Source organism: Furipterus horrens, unplaced genomic scaffold (assembly GCF_987537825.1).
Source record: "Furipterus horrens unplaced genomic scaffold, mFurHor1.1.pri manual_scaffold_1, whole genome shotgun sequence".
In the NCBI taxonomy this organism is placed as follows: Eukaryota; Metazoa; Chordata; class Mammalia; order Chiroptera; family Furipteridae; genus Furipterus; species Furipterus horrens.
Genome location: NW_028327171.1, coordinates 141,154,897 through 141,177,356, shown reverse-complemented (window position 1 = coordinate 141,177,356; position 22,460 = coordinate 141,154,897). Strand labels below are relative to the sequence as shown.

At 35.1% G+C, this 22,460-nt stretch overlaps 1 protein-coding gene across 4 annotated transcripts in view; it reads left to right on the top strand.

Moving 5' to 3' along the window:
* The first annotated feature begins 3,250 nt into the window (after positions 1–3,250).
* QTMAN (queuosine-tRNA mannosyltransferase) overlaps positions 3,251–22,460 on the top strand; it is a 337,069-nt gene continuing 317,859 nt past the window's right edge. Inside the window, exon 1 of one of the 4 annotated variants that reach the window (XM_090267341.1) lies at positions 3,251–3,280. The gene's annotated coding sequence lies outside the window, so the exon portion shown is untranslated. The remainder of the gene's footprint in view (positions 3,281–22,460) is intronic. The other 3 variants (XM_090267336.1, XM_090267339.1, XM_090267328.1) reach the window with 3 other exon arrangements.

The following is a 22,460-nucleotide window of genomic DNA, read 5'->3' as shown; positions in this document are numbered from 1 at the left end:
GTTTTTATACTTCTATTTAATACATCTGTATTCACAACAGAAACCTTGTATAAATGATATCTACATCTATCCTTCTGCATGCTCATTTTGACCAATATTATGTTTTTTGAATTATTTAGGTTGATAAATCTTGCTATAGTTCCATGGCTCTCAGAATGTGACCCGACCAGCAACTTCAGAATCCTTTGTGAACTTGTTAGAAATACAGATTCTCAGGCCAGGATCAGATACATTTGTACAGCCCAGTGCAAAACGAAAATGCCCAGTAGAAAATGAAAATGTTCAGAAACTATTCATAATATCAAGATGGCAACAGCAGAGCATTAAACTGAGAAGGGGTCCGTGTGAGCATGTTCACATGCCCTGGAAGCTAGCTAACTGTTTCAAGCCTCATTGCAGATCTAGTGAACAGACACTTTGAGAATAGGGCTCAGCTATCTGTGTTTAAACTATCTTCTAGATGATTCCTATGAATGTGTAAGTTTGAGACCATTTGTATTAATTTTCCAGGGTTGCCATACAAAATACCACAGATTGGGTGATTTGAACAACAGAAATTCATTTTCTTACAGTTCTGGAGGCTAGAAATCCAAGATTAAGGTATTGGCAGATTTGCTTTCATCTTTCATCTCTCCTTGGTTTGCAGATGACCACCTTCTTTCTAGTCACCTTCTCTATATGCTTTGTCCTCATCTAGTCTGTGCCTACTTCTCTCTGATGTCTCTGTGTGTCTCCAAATTACCTCTTATAAGGACACTAGTCATACTGGATTAGAGTCTACCCTAAGGGCCTCATTTTAATTTAATTACCTCTTTAATGGCCTTATCTCCAAATACAGTTACATTCTGAGGTGCTGGGGGTTAAAACTTTAAGATATGAATTTTGGGGGGACACGACTCAGGCTATAATACCACTGCTACAGTTTAATGATTTTTAGGGCTATCTTATATTCAGTTGTATGATTTTGCTTCTGTTTATTTTTTGTACTATTGATGAACATTTAGATCATTTTCTGTTTTTTCCATTATATCAGTTCCACTTGATCGATTTCTTTTTCTTTATAGTTTTCAGTTTTTATTTACTTCTGTTAGGCATCTTGGTAGGCTTCAAGTGTCTTGATGTCAATTGAGTTAAAACAAATACAATATCATGTACTGTCTTTTGTTTAGTAGAAGGCTTTACTCTATAAGTTAAATTTTGCTAACGTGTAATTTTAAATGGTGTTTTTGCTTCATCAGACTGGATTTTCTGTTTCCAGTATGTTTGGTTTTAGACCATGTTTTGAGTTAACTACACAAGCTATTATTTCCATATATGGGTCTGTCTGTCATAATGATACTAAATAATTAAGTTTCTTTCTGTGTTTGTAAATAAAAGAGAACAGTGATTCCATCATTGTGTATGCACTGTTTTGGGTTTTCTTGACCTTTTGCAGCTCAATATTATCATCTGGGAATATACTGAATTCCTGTTACTTTTAAGTTTTTATATTGTTAAGGGTAGTAATGTTTGTTTGGGAAATATTTGTTAATGGTATTTCACTAAGAGTTAGGCCTAATTTTTAAATCAAAATGTAAAGCTTTGTTGCAGGCTAAGGCAACATTTTTACTTTGTGTTGAGTTTCTGCCTGTTAGTTATATACTTTATAATTTTATTCCCTTCTTTCTACCCCACACCCCACCTCATAACTTCTAATAGATGCATATTACATGTGCCATTGATAGTTTCAAAAGTCTACTGCACCTAATGATTGTCTGGATATAGACTATGTACGCCTCCCTAGCTTCCACTCTGCCAACCCTTTGGCTGTTTCCCAACTTGTTAATTATATATCCATTATAAAGCCATGCTGTATGAAAGAGAACATAAACACCATCTTCCTAATTACTCTTGGTGGCTGAAGTTGGTGGGCAAAAAGAAGTTTTAGGATGATAATAATTGAAACTACCATGGTCTGCTGGCAGTATCAGCTGGGAGTTTGTTAAAGTTTCAAATTCTCAGGCCCTAACCCAGACCTGCTGAATTAGATGCTTTGCAGGTGATTTCCTTGCTTTCAAACAGTTCTCTAAGGATGGGGTAGTATGTATAATTTCTAACGGTGTGCTAGGGATGGAACAAGGCATGGTGCTTGTCTATAGCTTTACTTTTCTTTGTGGTGGGGAGGTGAAGTTGAGGGGAGGGCTAGGCTGGAAGAGTGTGAGAAAAGGGGGCTCTGATCCTTTCACTTTTACTGACAAACGGACTTTGATCTTCAGGGATGGACTCTTCATGACCATTTCTTTTTTTATGTCTCTTCACTCTATGCCAGCACTAGACTGTTGAATCTGTGTAACTTTTGGTATGCATTTGGTGTTCTTAATTTCAATGTAAGATCACTTATTTATTGAGAGTTTACCCATATAAGGCCCATGTTTGCCTCTCCAGAAAATAAGAGGAAATAGAAGTTGTGGTTCTCATCCACATGATTGGGCATCATAGAGACTTGGTTCAAATTCTGATTCTGAATGTGGCTTGTGGTGTAATATTTGATAGAGTTTTTAATCTCTCTGCATCTCATTTTCTTCTGTTGTGAAGTAAAGGTAACACCTGTGCATTTCTTACTGGGATGTTCTGAGGATTAAATGAAGTAATATATATGAGGCATTTTAAACATACTAGGTACCCAGTAATTGGTAGATGGATATCATCGTCGTAATCATCTAATTATTTCTGTATTTGAACATCACACTTAACTCTACAGGGCATACTTTATTAATGGTCTAGGTGACACTTTTTTAGGAATTGCTGTCCTGGTTCCCTGATGATTCCACCACAGTGGATAATTTAGCCCTTGCCTGCTGAGCTTTGGCAACCAGTAAGAGAAATGTGGTAGAGAAAGAGCCAGGGCTTTGTAGTCAGATCTTGATCTGTCATTACTCTAAAAGTCACTAGCTGTGCACCTTGGACAAGTTGCTTAGCTTTCATTTTCTGTTTTCTCATCAGTAAGAAAAGAATTAAACACCTACGTTGAGTATTATTGTATATGGGTTTGGGTGAGTGTTGTTCTTGTGAGGATTAAATGAGGATATATGGAAAGCACTTGGCTCCTATTAATCACGTAGTAATTTTTTCCACAAGTATTGCTTTGTCTCCTTTTCCCCTTCACTTCATCCATTACAGAGTTTTAGTGTCTGTCTTATCCTAATATATATTGAGATTTCTCCTACTTTTTATTCTTAGAGATGAAGAGGCTAGACCAAGGGGCTTAATGACTTGCTTGCTTGACACCACTGGAAAAGGAGTAAGTTAACAAAACTAAGTTTACCGAGGAGTTCTTCATTCCTAAGCGTAAAGATAGGTTTTTTAGGGTGCTTATGAAAATCTTTATTTTTTTACTGTGATAAAATATACATAACATAAAATTTATTATTTTAACCACTTTTAAGAACAGGGTGGGACAAAAGCAAGTTTACAGTTATTTGTATGAAAATAATACAATAATTAATAAATAATAATTAAGAATAAACTGTTTCACGTACTCACAACTAAACCTACTTTTCCCCTATCTTGTATATAGTTTAGTGTAATTAAATACATTCATACTGTTACATAATAATAGGCCTATATTTTAAAGCTTAGTTTGGGTATTGTATATGAAAATTGACTCCATGTATTCTGTTTGCATGCCAATATTTTGGAAAGGGCTCTTAGTGGCAGATAACAGAATCTTTACAGTTATAGTTTAAGCAGAAGGGATTTATTTAGTTGTAATAATTTATAAGATCATTGAGGGAGCAGAAGGAAAGACTCTAGGCTGACCTTCTAGGAATACCTCCTGGAACTATACTTTTCAACTAGCTTGCTAAGGGGTCCACAGCCGGCTCTGTACAGAATCATGCTGCCCAGGCCAAGGATGGAAGCTGCTGAATGAGGAGTCTAGGCTTTTGCTGCTGGCCCCAGAAAAATCATTGTCTTGCTCGCCATCTTTGCTGTATGGGCTGATTTGCCTGTGATTGGTTGCTCTCTCTCCTTGTTTCCTTTCTCCTAGTCTCCCCGGAGTGCTGCTACTTTGGAAGCCTAGGGCACATGCAGATCTGTTGTAAGGGAATCTAGCAAAAGTCCCCTTTAGTTTTCTAGCCACTGCTGTGTTGTAAGACATGCTAGAATGGTGTGTGAGTGTTGAGAATAAATCTGCTATATCTGCCATAGCTGTTTCAGAAATGAAATATTTGTGCTTGAACCAGCATCTCTGCCTCGTCTTTTCTACTTGCTGCCAAGAGCAGTTCAAAGGAGACGAGAGTTCCTCATATTCCTTTTGTTCTTAGGCTGACTTATTAAAAGGAGTCTTGTCCCCAGAGGATTTACTAATTGAGGTTATGTTGAAATAACATTTTAGGGAGGGGTCCCCAGGAGAAGTTTTCTTGAAAAAATTGAGATGCATTTATCTCAATCTAATTGAGCATTTTTCAGTAATAGCAGTGCTTACAGCCCCCCCCCTTTTTTTAACTTTAAAATACTTAAAAAATTATTTTATTTCAGCATTCATGTTTTATAAGAAAACTTCACATAATGGCAAATTTACAATAACTATAATGTGATTAAAGCGTTTTAACTTCCTGTAATAAAAAGTCAGGCACATGAATACTGGGTTGTTTATCAGTATAGTAGGTTTGTAAAATTCCTAGTTGTTACTTCAATTTCCACTGTCCTTTTTCTTTTTGTAACTATAATTATTACTAAGACTTCTGGCTGCCATTATTTCATACCAGTCAATATTTGAATAAATCATATTAAAGATATAAAAGGATGATGCTAGGCTTATGGTTTCTTGAATGTCGTACTATTGTCAGATGTCAGAACCTTCTATATGTCTATATTGATAGGGCATTTAAGAGCTTAAAAATCAAATATTGGCATTGTAATTTTAGTGCAAGTTTCTGTGTTCCAAAATGTATATATGTATCTATGCACACATACACACACACAGAGAGGCATGCATACATGGAATATAGATTTCGATTTACCTCAGTCTTAAAATTTGCATTTGTAACAGTTCTGGTGCTATGGTTTGCCTTGTGAAGAATCAAGAGGCCTGATACTATGTCAGTAAAACTGTCTCATAGGTATGATATAAACAGTTTTATTGGCAACATATGGGACATGAAGAAACCACAGAGGGGAGTTTTGAGTGAGGGTGCTAGTCTGTCTTTTTTGGCATGTAATTATATCAGTCTTCAAGCGTGTTGTTGTTTGTTGCTACCTAGGGAGTATAGTAAAATAACTTATAATATGATGAAACAAAGAAATCAGAATAAATTATAATTGTTGATTTTATAGGGAATTATTTGGTTGAGAGAAGTATTTTCCAACTTAAATTTTGTTTGGTATTTTAAATTTTATTTAGTCTTTAAGAGCTTAAAAATCCAGTTTTTCAATAATTTGAATTTCTGGAGTAACTTTACATAATAGATGCTTCACTGAGTTTTATAAATATAGGAAAGACATTTATTTGGTTTTCTTCATTATAACGTATAGTTCTGTTTAATTAGTTTTACTAAATATTTATTAATTTTCATCAGAGGTGTTTGTAGCATTTACATGATTACAATGTGCCAATTACTTTACTAGATGCTACACAGAGGACAATATCAGATGCAGCCTGTGGGCTTATGGAGTTTAATTCTGTAAAAACGATCAATTGCATGGAGGTGATATTTAAATAGTCATTGATGGGAATGATAGGCACACACGTCTGCAAAGTGGTCTTCTCTGGGGAAGCGGGAGGGAAATGAGATCAAGGATAGGTGCACAGAAGCTTCAATTTTAAGGTTTTTTTTTTTTTTTTTTTTTTAAAAAAAACTTCCCTTAGCTAAGATTTATTGATTGTCAGAGATTTTTAAACCAGAGATTCAGGTTGAGGCACAGAGGTAGTGACAAAGTTTGTTTCATCTCCTTTCCTCTGGCTATTCTGTGGTTTGCTCAGTACAGTTTCTTGAAGGTAGGGGGCTGAATTGAAAGAGACGGAGGGAAAAGCTTGGAGGGGATGGGTGCTAGAAAAGCCCTGCAGGAAAAGGTATTGAAGTGATTTTTAAATGTCATCCCACTTCTGCTCACTACTTCCAGCCTTAGGTTAAATGTAAGCATTTATATTATTGTCTACTCTGAAATATTTACTTTTTTCTAGGTGACTTCTCAGTCTTTATGTAGGAAAGTTACTGAGAGGCAAAATTTCTTTATTGTAGATTTACATTTATATTTAGCCTTCAGACTGGTCTCAGTCTTAGAGAGACCTAAGCATCTGAAATGGATAATTCTTACACTGATTAATCTCAAAATGGCTGGTCTGGTTCCTTCTGTATGCTGATAAAATAGTATTGGAAGCCAAGCTGTTCAATACTTAGATTGTAGTGGTTAAGAAAGCAGCATGGATTATATGTTTATTTCTAGAGTATGAGCAAATAGGGTCACACTCCGAGTGCTTTTCCAATGCTTGTGACTGCTGTCATGCTTTTTGACATGATGATTTTATCTAACAGCTATTGCTATGCAGTTACTTTATTTTGTGGAACAGAAAACTAAGCCTCTGCTTGAAAGTGTAAGGAAAATCTTCACACTCACTTTCTCTTTGAAAATCAGCTTGAAAGTTTTCACTATCTTATGGAGGAAAAGAAGTATGGTCAAATAGTTTTGTTCTACCTTGAAAAGACCATTTAATAAGAATTAGAGTTCTGTATTTAGTAGGGTTGATTTCAGACATAGAAGAAGAAAAAGTGTTGACTACCTGCAACCTTTACTAAGAAAAAGTAAATTCTCTGAACTCTGCCAAATGAAATATAAATAGTAATAATATTAAGTATTATTTATTTAAATTTCTCTTTTCGGCCACATCTTTAAAAAAGCAGCTAAGAAATATATTTTATCCAATTCGAATTTAACTACTATTATTTTTTTCTTGGGTAAACAACATTATGAACACTGTAGAAGTCAACAAATTGAATAATCAATATTTAACTATATTGTCATTTATAACTAAGTATTTCCATTACAGTTCATACAGTAATTGAAATAATGAAGTGGTATTATGTTATTAAAATTGTGTTAAGTGTAGAGATAGTGTATGGATTAATTAAATAATCCATCTGTACTAAAAAATAATGATTAATGGATTGTTGCCTTATATTTGTGAAGCTCTGTGTGTATATGTGTATAGCTATAATTCTTCACAAATGTAATTATTGATATTTCTTACATATGCTGTTTCATTTTATCATCACAACAGTTTTGGAAGTAGGTGGAGTAGGTGAGATTTTTCTTTACTAAATGAGGAAATCTGAGTAGTGTAGTAATTCAATGCTGTTTTCATCGGTAGGGCTGCACTAAAACCAGGGCTTTTGACTTCTGCTTTAGTGCTCTTTCCTAGTGTGTCTTAGAAACAGGGAAATTTGGATTTTTCTGTTGTACTCATTTATTTTGTTGTTTGTTTTTTTGGTAATTTTGATGTGTTTCATTTCTAGAGTATGAGAATTCTTCCACTGCTTAGCAACCAAGAAAGAGCCAATTCTATAGGGTCAGTACATTGTAATTAGTACTTCTGACTGCAGATTTTGGGGTGAGAAGGATAAAACTTGACCCCAATGACATTTTCCTATTATATCAATTTATTATTTTGGTACTGTATTTTATTATGCAAAAAAGTTAAGAATTAACTTGATATCATCTACACTTTTGAAGTTGGGGCTAACTCTTCATGATTGCGATACAAACAGACCTGTCTCCCTCATTCCCTTTCTTTAAAAGAATTTTTTTAAAACCTTTTTTATTGACATATTTTTACATATATTACATTAGTTTTAGGAGGGTAATGTAATGATTCGATATATGTGTATATTATGAAATGATTACCATGATAAGTCTAGTGAATATCATTACCATATATAGTTACAAAAATATTATCTTGTGATTAGAACTTGTAAGATTTATTCTCAAGAACTTTTAATATACAATACAGTATTATTAACTTCAGTCACCATGCTGTATATTACATCTTCATGACTTATTTATTTTATAACTGAAAGTTTGTATCTTTTGACCACCTTTACCTGTTTTGTCCAAACTCCAGTCCCTGACCCTCTGCCTCTGGTAACCACCAATCTCTTTTCTCTATCTATGAGGTTTTTGTTTGTTTCTTTTTAGATTCCATGAATAAGTGAGATCATATAGTATTTGTATTTATTTGTCTGAGTTATTTCACTTAGCATAATCTCCCAAAGGTTCATTAAAGTTGTCGTAAATGGCAGGATTTTCTTTCTTTTTATGGCTGAATATATTTCATTATATACATGTACTTTATTGTCTTTATCCATTTATCTATTGATAGACATTTAGGTTATTTTCATTTCTTGGCTCTTACAAATGCTGCTGCTATGAACAAGGGAGTGCGGATTTTTTTTGAGTTAGTTTTCTTGTTTTCTTCAGATATTTTAAATTTTCTGAGGAACTCACGTACTGTTTTTCAAAGTGACTGCACCAATTTACATCCTCACCAACAGTGTACAAGGGTTCCCTTTTTCTCTGCATCCTTGCCAACACTTGTTACTTCTTATCTTTTTGATGATAGCCATTTTAACAGGTATGAAGTGATATCTCATTGTGGTTTTTGATTTGTATTTTCCTAGTGATTAGTGATGTCAATCATCTTCATGCCTGTTGACCTTCTTTATTATGTCTTTAGAAAAATGTCTATTCATTTACTCTGCCCATTTTTTAAATTGGATTAAAAAATTTGCTATTGAGTTGTGTGAATTCTTTATGTATTTTGGAAATTAATGCCTTATCAGTTATATGACTTGCAAAAACTTTTTTTTTTTGGTTTTCTTTTCATTATGTTGATGGTTACCTTTGCTGTGCACAAGCTTTTCAGTTTGATGTGGTCCCAGTTGTTCACTTTTGCTTTTGTTGCCTTTGATTTTGTTAGAAAATTTAAAGAGTATATATCACCAAGATCAATGTCAAGGAGCTTTTCCCCTGTTTTCTTTTAGGAGTTTTACAGTTTCAGGTCTCATGTTCAAGTCTTTAATCCATTTTGAGTTAATTTTTGTGTATGTTATAAGACAGGGTCCAGTTTCATTTTTTGCATGTGGCTGTCCAGTTTTCCCAGCACCATTTATTGAAGAGACTGTCCTTTCCCCAATGTATATATTCTTGAGTCCTTGTTCTAAATTAATTTACCATACAGGAATGGGTTTATTTCTGGGCCCTTCATTCTGTTCTATTGATATATACAGGGGTATGTCTGTATTTATGCTAGTACCATACTGTTTTGATTACACTAGCTTTGCAATATACAGGGTGGGGCAAAAGTTGGTTTACAGTTGTTCATATGAAAAATAATACAATAATTAATAAATAATAATACAAGAATAAACTTTCATGTACTTATAACTGTAAACCTACTTTTGCCCCACCCTGTAGTTTAAAATCAGGAAGCATGGCGCCTCCAGTTTTGTTCTTTTTTTCTCAAGTTTGCTTTGGCTATTCCTGGTCTTTTGTGGTTACATACGAATTTTAGCATTGTTTGTTCTGTTCTTTAACCTTTTAAAGACCTCCTTCAAGCTAAATGCTGGGAGCCTTATTATTCCTAAAAGAGTTTTATTCATCTTTTCCCATTATGGTTTTTAGAATGTGTGTGTGTGCGTGCGCGCGCGCGTGTGTGTGTTAGATTATAATTGCCATGGAGAAAAATAGATGTTAGGAATGTTTACATTCAGTTGTAGCCCCTCAGCCTTTTCACATGGACTTTCTCTTCCATTTATTTTGCCATTAAATGTTTTTTATTGTATTTTTTCTATTACCATTTATCCCCCTATATGCCCTTTCCACCTCCCTCCCTCCCGCAATCGCCATGTCCATGAATTCTGTTTTTTCCTTTTTTACTTGATCCCTTCACCCCACCCCCCTTCACCCCATCCCACCACCAGAGTTGTCAGCCTGACCTCTTATTATCTGTGAATCTATTTTGTTTATTCAGTTTATTCGTTAGATTCAACATATGAGTGAAATGATATAGTATTTGTCTTTCTCTGACTGGCTTATTTCACCTAGCATAATGCTCTCCAGGCCCACCCATGCTGTCGCAAAGGGTCAGATTTACTTCTTTAAATGTTTAACCCAAGTGGAAGGTTTTTATTGTCGTTATATTTGTTAATCATTGAACTAAACTGCACTTCACTGAGCCAACAAAATAGCCATCGTTCTCTAAACGAAGGCTCAGAACATCCCAGATAGGTTTTCAGAGTTGGTGATATTGTTGGAAATGGGCACTAGAGGACCTGCCTTGAGTTTCCTATAGAATGATTTTTATTTTTTAACTGATCTTTTTGAGTGTGTTATACCCTTAAATGTAATCAAAAGTAACTACTTATTTAAATCAAATATCAGTTAGTGTACGTTATGAGTAGAACCACAAAGAGATACCTGCATGTCTTACTTAGATATACATAAACATTAAGAAATGGAAACTTGGGGCATTAGAAAGCAATGTTTACTTATTAACTATAACATAGTATTGTTATTAAGTTGTCTTTTTAGAAATATGTAATATATTCATAGGACTTGCTTGTAGTGGTTAATATAACTTAGTTACCAAAATTCCTTACTTAGGGTATGTGAATTAATTGTAATCAAAAGTTTAGCTCACTAAGTAATCTCTTTTTTTTGTCCTTAAGTTTCAGAAAAATCTAACTTCCCTGTATTTTGCTACTTATATATGTCTTTTGGGAGATTTTGAAAAACCGAAGTCCTCTTCCTCCTGTGGAAGTGTTAAAAATCCTAAGAAGCTTTTTGAGATAAAGTTTGTCCCCTTTCAATTATGAAATGTGCTTTTCTCTTATCTGTGAATTTCACCTTCAGTTTACTGGCAACTGCTTTTCGTTTTAGGATCATAGAATTATGATTAACTCCTTGCAATCTGGCTTTGGTCCCACCTTTGTACTGGAACTGCCCTTTTGAAGGTCACTGGTGACCACATTCTAGCCAATTGCAGAGGTTTTTTCCCTCCTCAATTCTCAATCTCCTTGACATGCTAATGCCACATGACCTTGGCTTTTCAATTACACCAACACTGTATTTTGGATTTCTGCTTTGAACTCTGCTGCCTACACATTTTCATGTAATACCTGTCTTTGTGGGGTGAGTTTTGTCCTTGTCCTTTGCTAGGTATTTAATTACTGCATTTTGAATATTACAACTTTAGTTCTTCTTTCTTTGTATTTGTGTCATAGATAAATCATCATTTCTTGTATATGTCACTCTGATGGGTATTGCTGGCAATTCTGAGAGCTCCGTTTTACATCATTACTCATCATCTAGACTCTAGTCCTGCTCTTGCCTCTGCTTTTATTTAGATGAACTTCTCCCTCAGAACAGATCTTTCCCAAATCATCTCCTGCAGACTGTTTTCTCCTCTGAACTTCTGAATTTTTTTAAAAAGAAGTATTTCTCAATACCTTGGCTTTTTTTTTTTTTTTTTAATTTGGATAAGGGTATCTCCAAATGTCTCTAATGTCCTTGAGTCTTTCTTGAAAGTATTTCTTAACTTTGTCCTATCCTCTTCATTTCTTCTTGTTCTCTAAAATATATAGTGTATGAAACATTTTAAAATGTATTTTTTTCTACTTAAAATAATCAACATAATCAATTTGTAAAATAGGAAGGGTAGAGTTTATTATTCCAGTTTTCAGGTCAGGTAATATGTGCTGAAAGAAGTGACTTGTCTGAGGTATCATTGCTGGTTTAGGGATGAGATATTACTAAAGCCAAGGTATTGTGACACAGTTTATACCTGTGCCCAATCAAGTGACTATTTTAATTTTCTATTAAATGATCTTTTACCTTACAGTCTTCTCATTCACTTACTTACTTACAGTTCTAGATTAATGTTTATATAACCAGGCACAGTAATAGTTATTACAGATTGGTACCGTATCTCAGTTACTGTGCTAGATAATATCATTTAATTTTCAAAACTGGTGTGCAGGGTAGATATTATTGTTCCCATTTTATTAATAAGTAAATTAAGGCTTATAGGAGTTAAATAACCTCCTAGTCTTTGTATGTGATTGGGTAGGAGTGAGGTGGAGATTCAAACTCTGGTCCCCTATCTCCAGTTCTTTTTAGTTCTTTTTACAAGCACATTCTGTTCTTTATTGAATTCTTGATGTGACTGTTTTTTGTTTTTGTTTTTCCTTTCTAGGAACTTAACTATGGTTTTCTTTTGCATACTCAATCCCATTTATACCCCTTTATCAGCCTTTCAAGACCCTCAGTAATTATGTTGTTTTATTTTTTTCATTATTTTCCAGTAATATTTGGTGAATCCTCTTCTCTTGACCTTGTTCTCTTCTCACACAGACCTTATCTAGTCTCACTTTCTCAATTCATGCTGTTTTCTACCTGTATAGAATTATTTCACATCCACTTCTTTACCTATGCATAGTCAGCTCTTTACTTTCTAATTGCAACATTTAGCAAGCACTTAAAGCATACATGGTTGTTAATACAGATCAGTAATTTTCAACCTTTTCCAACTCATGGAATGCATAAACTAATTACTAAAATTCTGTGGCACACCAAGAAATACATGTTTTTTGCTGATCTGACAAAAATAGGTATAATTTTAATTCATTCACATGGGATGACTGTTGTTGTATTGACCATTGTGATTTTCCAAAATTTATTGATTTAGAGAGAGGAAGAGAGAGAGAGAGAGACAGACAGACAGACAGAGACAGACACTGAGATTTTGTTGTTCTACTTATTTATATATCCATTGGTTGATTTTAGTATGTACCTGACCAGGGACTGAACCCAGAACCTTGGGTTATCAGGACGATGTTCTAACCAACTCAGCTACCTGGCCAGCATCATGTTATCATTTTTTAAAATTTGACAATCTAAGGGAAGAGAGGTCAGGGCCCCTGACTAAATAGTCAGGTATTATTACATATTTAAAAAATTCTTGTGCACTGGTTGAAAATCACTGATGTAGATGAATGCATGTGCCTTGTTGTGGAGGTGAGCAGGTAATGGGAGGAGCCTGTCTGGATTACCTACTCTTAATTTGAGAGCAGTGGCAAAGGGAGGTGTACACTGGTTGCTAGGCAGCACTCAAGAGGATGTGATTAATTTTACCTGAGTGGTTCAGGAAGGTGTGACAGAAGAACTGACATTTGAGCTATAGCTTTAAAGAAGGAGGAGGAGGACTTGATGTCAAGGTGAAGTGGTGGGAGGAAGGCATTTTGGAAAAAGGAAATATTGTATAAATAGAGCAATGCAATCGCATATATGTATAGCATATGTTATAGCGTGAATATTAAAAGCATTTGTTGGAGAGCTATGCAAAGTTTCCAGTGGGCCTCAAGTGACTGGCTTTCCCTCTGTGAAGTCATTGTCCAGGGCCTAGTGTTTGACCTTATACCTTCAGACACCTGACATGCTGGGCCCACTGAGAGTGGACATCTTTTCAGGAGCAGGGTTACATGAATTGTGCTCCTAGAAATTGATATACAGATTTCTCTCTCTCTCTCTCTCTCTCTCTCTCTCTCTCTCTCTCTCTCTCTCTCTCTACTTCTCTCTCTCCTCTCTCTCTCTCTCTCTCTCTCTCTCTCTCTCATTAGTCAGTTCATTAACTTTCAATGAGAAATAAAACTGTCAAGCAGATTGATTGCTTGATTTGGCAGATCAGTACCTTGTCTCCCAGTAGGCAGGCTTCTTGGGAAGCCAAGTTATTAATATGGAGATCAATTGATGATTGAGAAATACAGCTGTCAAGTTGACCCAACATTTCTGAACACTGCACTCTTTTTCTTCTGGCAAGATACATGGGAACCATGTTGCCAGAGACCACCTGTTGAGCATGGAAAGAGAACCCAAAGGGTGTTTGTTTGAAGAAGTATATTTCAACTGAGTTATCTTGAGACCGACTATCTTACCCACTGAAAGGCAGAGATTTTCCAAGGAAACCATATTATTAGAGTTAATTCAGCCAAGACTTTCTCTCCCATGGCTTAGTTTAATCTTGTGAACATTTGCCTAGGTGGCTGCTTTGATTCTTTTACTGACCAGTCCTCCCTTTCCTCTACCTTCTTTTTGATGAATGTTCCCTTTAGATATGTCGAGACAATCTGTCAAGTTACAGAGAAATCTTAAGAGTTAGAGAAGCAGAGGGATTTTCATATATCTGTGTTGATCCATCTTGTTTTTATTTTGTCTCATTCCCTTATTTTTAATCACTTGGGACCCCAAATCAAGAAATGATGAATAGCCTCTTTTAAGTCAAGAGTATGAGATTTCTTGGTGTTGGGATGTTGCTCGAAGGGAAAGTTGGGACCAAATTGTGAAGGGTCTCAGATGTCATATAGAACAGTTGGAATTTTAAAATCCTCAATTCAGTTCTCTTTACTGTAAATTCTTTTCTTCCCCCCAGCTTTTGAATTTTTGCTATCTGTATCAAACTGTTAATACCTTACTATAGAACATATGATAATGGAACTTCTTAAAAGATCTTTGTGTTTTGACAAATAGACATTAGGTGACATTATCTTCATTTTAAACACGAGTTGCTTGAGAGTTTATGTTCTGCTTCTGTCTGAATCTCATCTTGCTTTTTAGTTCAGGCCGTTCTTAGAACTTCCTCTTTTATACAATTTTTTTAAAAGATAGGGTATTTCTTTTTATATTAGTATGTAATGCCTCTTTTTAATATTAGGTAATGGTTTTTTATCATGGTGCTTGTATGTGTATATGAATAGCTCTTATTATCACATATATCATTTTTCTCTCTAGGCAGCTTGATGGTTCCTTATATTTGGATGGATCTCATATTTATTACTTTTGCATCTTATAATATTTAGCCCAGTTGAATATCAAACAATACTGAAACAACAGAATACCATTTTAGAGCCAGAAGGTGTCTTAGGCTAGTTCAGCACTCTTATTTTCTACATGAGGAAACTGAGATCCAGGGCAGCTGTAATTTAGTAGAGCACTTGACTAGCAGAACCATGACCAGAACCCAGATGTGCTCACGCCAGGTCCAGCTGCCTTTGCACTATACTACATTTGTTCTCTATTGGCTGAGAGATATATTCCATAGGGATGAAAGGGATTCTCAACACTTATATCAATGTACAGTCTCCAAAACCACTGTATTAAAACTTAAGTTAGCAGCTTTCCTTTTAGTGCTAGGAAGAGTATAATATAGTTTTGAATGTTTTAGATGTTACTGTGTTAGGCAGAAAACCAAGTGAGAGGGACATAGGGAAAGAAGCTCACATATTGAACTTACTCTGTTTCTGCCAAGCAATGTATAGCTGTTTTAAATGCATCACCTCAGTTATTTAATGTGACAGTACTATGAACTGGTTGTATTTGTACACATTTTGCTGCTAAGCAAACTGAGACTCACAGAGCTGGAGCAATCTTGCAAACAGAACTAGAAGATGTGAGTTCTGAGCTCAGGTCTACATGACTGCAAAGACCAGGATCTTCCAATCGTGCTTCACTGTTATTTGCTATTGTTAAGAAATAGCAGCTTTAGCAGCAGGCACCACAGCTGGCCTCCTGAGTCCGGCAGCCATGCACCATTCTCTGTAGCAGTAGTGGTAAATGTTGGTGCTCCAGCTGGGTGGCAGGGCCTGACTCACTAAGTAATCTCACATTTTCTAAGCATGGCTTTTGCCTCATATTGTGACCTTTTATGTATATGTATCTTCTGTCATTGTTCCCATTTCCATTCTGTGGGAGACCAGCACCATGCTATAAGCCCACATGTCTCATTTTTGCTTTTATCTGCAACCTTACTTTCCATCTTCTTAATGCTTCTCCTTTCTTCCCTTTCTCTTTCCACTCTTTACTCTTGGCGTGGAGAGAAAATTAGATGTGCTTTATCAGAGATGTTTGAATGACACCCCCACCCCCCCGCCAAATTCTTCTATGTTGGGATAAAGAATCATGAAACCAAAAAAAAGAAGGCAATGCATAATCACACTATTTGTCTTCCAGCAAAACATTTTTTCCAGAATCTCAAGATGTATGCAATTCATAACTTATATAAAGTTCATCATTCATATTTATAAAATCTGTGTTTTGGTGCTAGATGCACTTCAAATTTCAAAGAATGATTTTAAAATACTTTTGAATAATCTCCGTAAGAGCTTTCAACACTGTATAAATAGCATTTCCTTTTGCATACCTGCAGTTTGCATTATCTTTGAGATTGTTTACCACTTTTTTGCAAGTCATATGTGGAGACTCAGCCAACAAATGTCATTATATATGTGGGTTTCAGAAAGCAACTGGGGGAAGTTATGTTTAACCTTTTCAAAGAGTTATCTGGGCTTTCCCCCATTTCAGAGCAAAAACAGATGTAAACCAAGGATGTGAATCAATGTACATATTTTTGAATATGTATCTTCTTTTGGGTTTTGCCAGTGATCTTTTTGTTAAAGTATTACTCCACCCTCCTCAAAATTTAGAATGTTTCTAGTGAATAGCATACAATTATATGGTGATTTACACTGCTTTGCTTGTTCAAATTATTATGGATTGTTTCTTAAAAATAACACAGTTGTGAGATGAGGATTTAGAGCTGTGGCATTTGATTAAATGTGTTCATAGGGGAAAATATGCTCAGAAGGCATTAGAATGTCCCCTTTATGCCAAAAAGACCATTAACCTAGTAGGCTGTACAGAGTGAGGTAACTCAGGGGAATATCCTAAGGTGGAAGGTATTGGATAACAAGAAAACAGAGTCAGAGAGACTAGTTTTTGTTTTTGTTTTTGTTGTTTGTTTTAGCATGGGAAGTACAGTCCCTTTTCTATGAAGAAGGGTTCAAACCCTATACCATTATGTTGATATGTCATTTTAATTTAGATTTTTCTTTTTGTTTAATTAAAGGTTGGAATAAGGTGACGTGTGTGTGTGTGTGTGTGTGTGTGTGTGTGTGTGTGTTTTAATCCTACATCTGCTATGTTGCCAAAAAAACAAAAAACAAACAAACAACAACAACAAAAAAACGTACCCACTCATAACGAATTAATATTTTGTTAGTGGTATTTGTGTTGTGTTTATTCCTTTAGGTTTTAAATTTCATATGATCAGTGCCTTTTAATAGAACACTGCTTTATAATTATCTAGTACAAACTTACTCTTATTAAGTATGTGATGGCATTTAAGACCTTTTAATGTCTTTTATTTTTTCTACATAATGGGTACAAGACAGTTACTGGTTGAATAAATAAGCGAATAAGTGACAATAAATAGTAGTGCACATGACTAGCAGAACATGACCAGAACCCAGATATGCTCATGCCAGGTCCAGCTGCTTTTGCACTATACTACATTTGTTCGCTGTTGGCTGAGAGATACATTCAGGAATATCTGAGGCATATATGATTTTCTATTGAGTCAGAATCACAATTTCTGTGGTGTTGCCCTACCAAGTTCTTAAAATACAGATTTGTATTGTGATTATTATATATAAAAGTCACTATAAAAACAAGTAGAAAAGGATGAAGAAATTTAAAAAATAGTTGTACCGTAATAAATAATCATTATAATTTAGAACATCACTTCAGACATTTTTTCCGTTCCCATGCCACACATACCCACACCCAGAGACACACATACCCATATACATTCATATAAAGAAATAAGAGAAAAATTATAAGGATAGGATTATTCTATATACAACTTTTTGTTTAAATAAAAGTAATATTACTTTATTTTCACAGAAGTAAAAGAAATTAAAGTAAAACCGAAGAAGTTGCGGTAATTAAATAAATGATCCTTTACAATAAGAAATTCCTAAGTAATTTCATTATGTTGAAAAAGTTATGAAAATATTAAGACATTAAGATCATTATATATATTTTATATTTTATTTATTTATTTTTAGAGAAAGGGGAAGGAAGAGAGAAAAAGAGGGAGAGAAACATTGGTGTGAGAAACATTGATAAAAGTTGCTTCTTGCACATGCCCCGATCAGGGACTGACCACACAACCCAGACATGAACCCTGACTGGAAATTGAACCTGCGACCTTTCACTATTTGGGAGGACAATGCCCAGACAACTGAACCACACCAGTCAGGGCAAGATCATTATATTTTAAAAAATAACTGTATATATTATTGTATCAGTGTATTTCCTGCAATGAAAAGTAAGAAATTAACATATTTTCTTTTTCTGCCTCCTAATCTTTATTAGTTATATTGAATTTGTACCTTGTCACGTTGTATAACACTTGTATTCTATTTTGTAACTAATTTTCACAGTTATTTAGTCCTATTTTATATTTAAAAGCATTCAGTGCTTCTTGTTCTTTATTTTTACTTCAAATTGTCTTGGGAAGTGGTTCCTGAGAAAATACCATCCTTGGGGACTGATGTCCCCCCAAAATACTACATTTTTTTAGGAGAATAAATTTCTATGGTCAGTAGATTGAGAAACTGAATTCTATAGAGTAAACACAAGTCTTAGCTTATATAACTTGATTATATTTTTATTTTTAAGTATGTTTTATTGATTATGCTATAAGAGTTATCCCAATTTTTCCTCCTTTACCCTCTTCATCCAGTAGCCGCCTTCACTCTAGCAGTACCCCCCTTAGTTTATGTCCATGGCTCATGCGTATAAGTTCCTATGCTGTTCTTAACATCACCCTATTTTGTACCTACCAATTATGCTTCTTAATCCCTGCATACACCTCTCCCATTCTCACCCTTCCATGTTCTCACTGATAACCCTCCAAATGATCTCCATATCTATGATTCTGTTCCTATTCTGGTTAAATGCTTAGTTTGTTTTTGTTTTTGTTTTTAGATTCAGTTTTGTTGATAGTTGTGAGTTTGCTGTCATTTTAATGTTCATAGTTTCAATCTTCTTTTTTCTTAAATAAGTCCCTTTAACATTTCATGTAATAATGGTTTGGTGATGATGAACTCCTTTAGTTTTACCTTGTCTGGGAAGCACTTTATCTGCCCTTCCATTCTAAATGATAGCTTTGCTGGATAGAGTAATCTTGGTTGTAGGTCCTTGCTTTTCATCACTTTGATTACTTCTTGCCAGTCTCTTCTTGCCTGCAAAGTTTCTTTTGAGAAATCAGCTGACAGTCCTATGGGAACTCCTTTGTAGGTAACTCTCTGCTATTCTATTGCTGGTTTAAAGGCCTTTCTTTTTCTTTAACCTTTGGCATTTTAATTATGATGTGTTTTGATATGGTCCTCTTTGGGTCCAACTTGTTTGAGATTCTCTGTGCTTCCTGGACTTGACGTCTATTTCCATTACCAGATTAATAAAATTTTCATTCATTATTTTAACAAATAAGTTTTCAATTTCTTGCTCTTCCTCTTCTGCTTCTGGCATCCCTATGATTTGAATGTTGGCACTTCTGGAGATGTCCCAAAGTCTTCTTTTTCTCTCCTTTTTTTGAATTTTGAATTCTTCTTTCTTTCTGCTCTGGTTGAATGTTTATTTCTCCCTTATGTTCCAAATCTTTGATTTGAATTCCAGCTTCCTTCCCTTTACTATTTGTTCCCTATGGGTTTTTCTTTATTTCACTTAGTTCAGCCTTCATTTCTTCCTTTATATTGTTGCCATACTGAATGAGTTCTCTGAACATCCTGATCACCAGTGATTTGAACTCTGCATCTGATAGGTTGGCTATCTGTTTTGTTTAGTTCTTTTTCTGGGGTTTTGTTCTGTTCTTTGATTTGAGCCATATTTTTTTTGTCTCCTCAATTTGGCAGCCTCCCTGTCTTTGTTCCTGTGTATTAGAAAGAGCTGTGGGTTTGCATACATTTGAAGTCTGTGTGGGCCCTTTAAATGGACTCTCATGAGAAATTGGCAGTTTCTTTTGCTGCCCCAACCCCCATTGATTTTTATAGCCAGAGGTATGGGGCTTTATTTTGCTGGTGCTGGAACCCTGGGCTGTGTGGTCAGGCCTGGGCTCACTTGCTCCCAAGGAATCCCTCTTGATTTTTTTCCACCACACGTGAATGTGGGACGGCCCGTTCAGCCACGGCCACCACCTCTGGGTGCTGCAGTGTGTCTCCTCCCCTCTGCACCCTGGCTCCACATCTCTGCCCCTCCTACCCATCTGGATGAAATATGGCTTCTTTAAATCCTGATTGTCAGACTTCCATACAGTTCGATTTTCTGGCAGTTCTGGGTGTTATTTCTTTTGAAGTTAGTTGTAAATTTTCTTGTGGTTGCATGAGTAGGTGTAGTGTGTATACCTATACCTCCATCTTTACTGTAAGTCTACATAACTTGATTATAAAATAATTGCTTGCTAACTTAGTTTAAGTGTAGTCCTTCAAATTTAAGAGTGTTATTTTCTTTTTGTTGTGTATTTTAAAAAGATTGGTGGCTTGTTTGTGCCTTAGTAACAGAACCCTGGTCAGTGTCAAAAAGTGTCACTTCAAATTCCTGTTGGTCCATAAAAGCTGAAGTCCAATGGCCATCTCCCAGGGCATTTTGAGGCTATTACACCTGCTGAATTTGGATGACTTCAGCCCTCTTTCTAGAAAACCAGAAATGGAATGACCCAGTTTCTTTGGAGGACCTGTAGGAACAATTTTTTTTTCTATTAGAATATGTTGTAATTTTTAAATTACTTTTTCTTTCACTGGATAATGGGAGATGGCATTGCAGCAGCCTTGTATTTTCATCATACTCTGTGAATATGGCTTCTTTCTATAAAGATCCATTCATTTGAAGGACTAAGAACCTGCTCTATTTACATCTTGTAAAAATAAATGTAGTCCTTGTTTGTAACAACACATATCTCCATATGTCCATTCTTTAATTCTTTATTTTGATTCATTCCTTAACTGGCTAGATTTATTTGTCAGGTTTTTTTTTTTGTGTGTGTGTGTGTGTTTGTGTGTGTGATATCAAAATCTATTGTGTTTATATCTGGTTATATATCTACGTGTGTTTGTGTATACTCTTTTTTTTTTAAGAACAGCTCATAGTTGTTAGGGTGTTCGGTGATGCAAGCTGTGAAAGAATTCACAAAGAGAAGGAGGTGGAGTGAGTAAAATTTTTATTCACCCTCCAAGAAAGGGGAGGGGCATGGTGTAGAGAGATAGGCCTGCTTTGAGGGGTGGGGCTTTGAGTTGTTATTGGATTTTAACTGGATTAAAAAAGGGTGGAGGGGTTGCTATTGTGTGGCCCCTGGGCTGCTGGGGCTTAGTAACAGGAGTCTCCAATTTGTTCCAGTGTTATCTTCTGCCTGTCACTGTAGGGAGCGGTTAGTTCTATTCTTGCTTTCCAGTAATTTCCATTCCTGGGGACAAGCTCAGAAGAGTAAAATGGCAGTCATGTTTAACAAGGTCATAGGTCTGCTAGGCAAATGGTATCACCACAGCAAATGGGACTTGGCTTTGTCCTTTCAATAGTTTCTGTATTTATTGAGTAATTGAATGCTTGAAAGTTTTTGTTGGCTGCTTTTATTCTTTATGGACCATTTGACTGGGCATCGCATAATTGGATGTCATATCTTTCCCTTAGAACTCTGAAGACATGATCCTGTCATCTCCAGATAATGGTAAATACTGCTACAGAAATATCTAAGGCCAGTCTTGATTTTTCTGTCTTTAATCCACAAAGTTTATAATTACATTGTCTTCTTTAAATTCTATAATTTATAAAACTATATATACGCATTAGTCGTTTTTAATACAATTTTTTTTTTTCTGGAACATTTAAAGTATTTAATCCCCTCCCAATTCCCCAATAAAAAGTTTTCTTCTATTATATTGCTTTTTTGTTTCATTTGTCCTGTTTTCTTTTATAAGAATGTCAAGCAAGTGTGCATTGGCTGAATCTATTTTACCTTCTATATTGATCATCTCATCTTATTTATTATATATCTTTATTATAAAACTTAATTTGTGTTCTTTTTTTTTCATGCCTGTGTTCTTTCCCTGGCTGTTTTTGTACTAAGTATTTTGGTTGTTGCTGTTGTCAGTTTAATCTTTTTTTTTTTTTTTTTTTTTAAATTTCAGCTTTTTCTTTAGCCTGCCAGTATGCTTTTTCATGACTTTAAAAAAGTCCTATCTTTTCTTAGATATTTTATTCCTTTCTTTGTGTCCTTTTACTTTGAGAAAGCTCATATTCTCTGTAACTTATTTACGATAATGGAAAATTATTTGTGAGTTTTTCCTCTTGTTTCCTAGGGCAGTACCTTTTCTTCTTCTAGCATTTTGCCTGTATCCCTCCACCCCATTTTAGGTAGTTCTGCAAAAATTCTTTCCTGATTCTATTCTGATTTTTACTCATTTTTTAACGGCTTCAGTTCCGTTAAGAACAGATATTGCTTGAAAAAAGTTTGAGGTCAGATGCAATTATCGAGTAGTTGGGAGAGGGGATAAATGACATTATTTTGTACTTCCATTTGGATTTTTGTTTTTAAATTT